This window comes from Mus pahari, chromosome X (genome assembly GCF_900095145.1).
Source record: "Mus pahari chromosome X, PAHARI_EIJ_v1.1, whole genome shotgun sequence".
Taxonomy (NCBI): Eukaryota; Metazoa; Chordata; class Mammalia; order Rodentia; family Muridae; genus Mus; species Mus pahari.
The window spans coordinates 51,218,561-51,221,711 of record NC_034613.1 but is presented as its reverse complement, the minus strand read 5'-3'; the positions used below and the strand labels follow the sequence as shown (position 1 = coordinate 51,221,711).

Genomic DNA, 3,151 nt, shown 5'->3' with positions numbered 1-3,151 from the left:
AGCATACCCAAACTTATGAGACACAATGAAAGCTGTACTAAGAGGAAAATTTGTAACACCAAGTATCAACAGAAAAACAATTGGATAGATCTCATAATAGCAACTTAACAGCACATCTGAAAGCTCTAGAACAAAAAGAAACCACATAGAAAAGGAAAAAATAATCAATTGAGGGCAGGAATCAATAAAATAGAAATAAAGAGAACAATACAAAGAATCAATAAAACGAAGAGTTGGTTCTTTGAGGAAATCAATAAAATAGACAAATGCCCATCCAAACTAAAAAAAACAAACAAACAAAAACAAAACAGGGAAAGAATATACTTATTAATAAATTCAGAAATGAAAAGGGAGACATAACAACAGACAACAAAGAAAAACAAAAACCATTAGGTCATAATTAACAAACTTCTATGTCCCCACTCTGTCCAGCCACCATGATAATAAGCACCAGCAGAGCAGTGGCCATGCATCTCATGGGTACCCTGTATACCGGAGCCCCAGAGCCGCCATCACCAGGATGGCTGGAATAGCCTTAGTCATGAGGCATTTAGATTTGTTTCAAGATGGGAATATGCATCAGAAGCAATAAAGGATGCAGTTGTTGGTGTTGATTTGAGTATTACTAATTCCTGTGTGGCCATTATGGGGGGCAAACAAGCAAAGGTCCTGGAGAACGCTGAAGGTGCCAGAATGCTGAAGGTCCCATTTTGTGGTTACCTTTAGAGAAGATGGGGAACAACTTGTTGGTATGCCCGCAAAACGTCAAGCTGTCACCAACCCAAACAATACCTTTTATGCTATAAGCGTCTTAATAGATGACAATATGATGACCCTGAAGTACAGAAAAACACTCAGACAGTTCCTTTTAAAATTTTCTAATGGTGATGCCTGGGTTGAGGCTCATGGAAAATTCTATTCTCCAAGACAGATTGGAGCATTTGTGTCCATGAAGATGAAAGAAACTGCAGAAAATTACTTGGGCCAAACAGCAAAAAATGCTGTGATCATAGTCCCTGCTTATTTCAATGACTCACAGTGGCAGGCCACTAAGGATACTGGCTAGATATCTGGGCTAAATATGCTTTGAGTGATGAATGAGCCTACAGCTTCTGCTCTGACTTATGGTTTAGATAAATCTGAAGATAAAGTCATTGCTATATATGATTTAGGTGGTGGAATCTTTGACATTTCTATACTGGAAATTCAGAAAGAAGTGTTTGAGGTGAAATCTAATAATGGGGACACTTTATTAGGAGATGAAGACTTTGACCAAGCTTTGTTACAACAAATTGTCAAGGAGTTCAAGAGGGAGACAGGGGTTGATTTGACCAAAGACAACATGGCACTTCAGAGGGTTCAGGAAGCTGCTGAGAAGGCTAAAAGTGAACTCTCCTCATCTGTGCAAACTGACATCAACTTACCATACATTGCAATGGATGCTTCTGAACCAAAGCATTTGAATATGACACTAATTTGAGCTCAATGTGAAGACAATGTCTCATATATAATCAAGAGAACTATTGCCCTGTGTCAAAAAGCTATGCAGGATGCAGAAGTCAGCAAGTGTGGCATAGGAGAAGTGATTCTGGTTGGTGGCATGACAAGGGTGGCCAAGGTTCAGCAGACTGTGCAAGATCTTTTTAACAGAGCCCTGAGTAAAGCTGGTAATCCTGGCTAGGCTGTAGCCATCAAAGCTGCCATTCAGGGAGGTGTGTTGGCTGGTGATGCTACAGATGTGCTACTCCTGGATGTCACTCCCCTCTCTCTGGGTATTGAGACACTGGGAAGTGTCTTTACCAAACTTATTAATAGGAATACCACTATTCCAACCAAAAAGAGCCAGGTGTTTTCTACTGCTGCTGACGGACAAACTCAAGTAGAGGTTAAAGTGTGTCGGGGGAATGAGAGATGGCTGGAGACAACAAACTTCTAGGACAGTTCGCTTTGATTGGAATTCTCTCAGCCACTCATGGAGTGCCTCATATTGAAGTTACATTTGGCATTGATGCCAATGGGATCATGCACATTTCTGCCAAAGATAAAGGGACAGGACATGAGCAACAGATTGTAATCCAGTCTTATGGTGTATAAAACAAAGATTTTATTGAAGACATGGTTAAAATGCAGAGAAGTATGCTGAGGAAGACTGGAGAAAGAAGGAACATGCTGAAGTAGTTAATATGGTTGAAGGAATTATCCATGACACAGAAACCAATATGGAAGAATTCAAGGACAAGTTGCCTGCTGATGATTGCAACAAGCTAAAGGAAGAGATTTCCAAAATGAGAGAACTCCTTGCTCAAAAGGAAATTAGAACAGGAGAAAACATTAAGCAGGTACCATCTTCCCTTCAGCAGGCATCAATGAAACTCTTCGAAGTGGTATGTAAAAAGATGACATCTGAATGGGAAGGTTCTGGAAGTTCTGACACTGGGGAACAGAAAGAAGATCAGAAGGAAGAGAAAAAGAAATAGTGGCAATGCATTGTGGAGCCAGAAGGACAACATACTATGAAGCTTGGGAGTAAAGAGACTTCTTGAGCAGAAAAGGGGCAGACTTCAGTATTTTTACTGTATTTTTGTAGTATTCTATATATAATTTCCATAATATATAAATTAAGAGACAGTTGCTAACTCATTTAATGGGTAATAAAGTCAGCAATAGCAGGTTCATACTGTTCTGTCACTAACCTGTTATTTTCAGCTACATGTAAAGGGGTGGGATAAGGCTATGTACCAATCATTAAGGTAAATTTGGTTTGTACTGAAATGGCTGTGATTTCAAGGTGAAAAGCCCATTTCATATGCAGAGGAGGTAGTCTGTCATGGACCTTTAATTGAGATCATATGCAGATGCTTGTTGGCAAAGAGCACTACTATAAAGAATGACCTCTGTGTACATTTGCTCAACTGATGCCTTGAAAGACTAAGCTACCTGTGCCATGGTCTATATGTGCAGAATCTAGGTCAGTGGATAACAGCTGTTTTATCCATAGCTTAAAGTGATATATGAGAGTGATATAAGCCTCTCATGGGCCGAAGACATACATCTCTATCTCTATCTACCCTCTTGGTTGGTCAATGTCTGGCATCTATATTCTCTCTCTTTTTTTTTTTTTTTTTTTTTTTTTTTTTTTTTTTTTTTTTTT

General features: G+C 39.2%; 1 pseudogene; it reads left to right on the top strand.

The window, feature by feature from the left end:
* Positions 1 to 437: 437 nt before the first annotated feature.
* LOC110314317 lies at positions 438 to 2,477 on the top strand (annotated as a pseudogene).
* Positions 2,478 to 3,151: the final 674 nt, after the last annotated feature.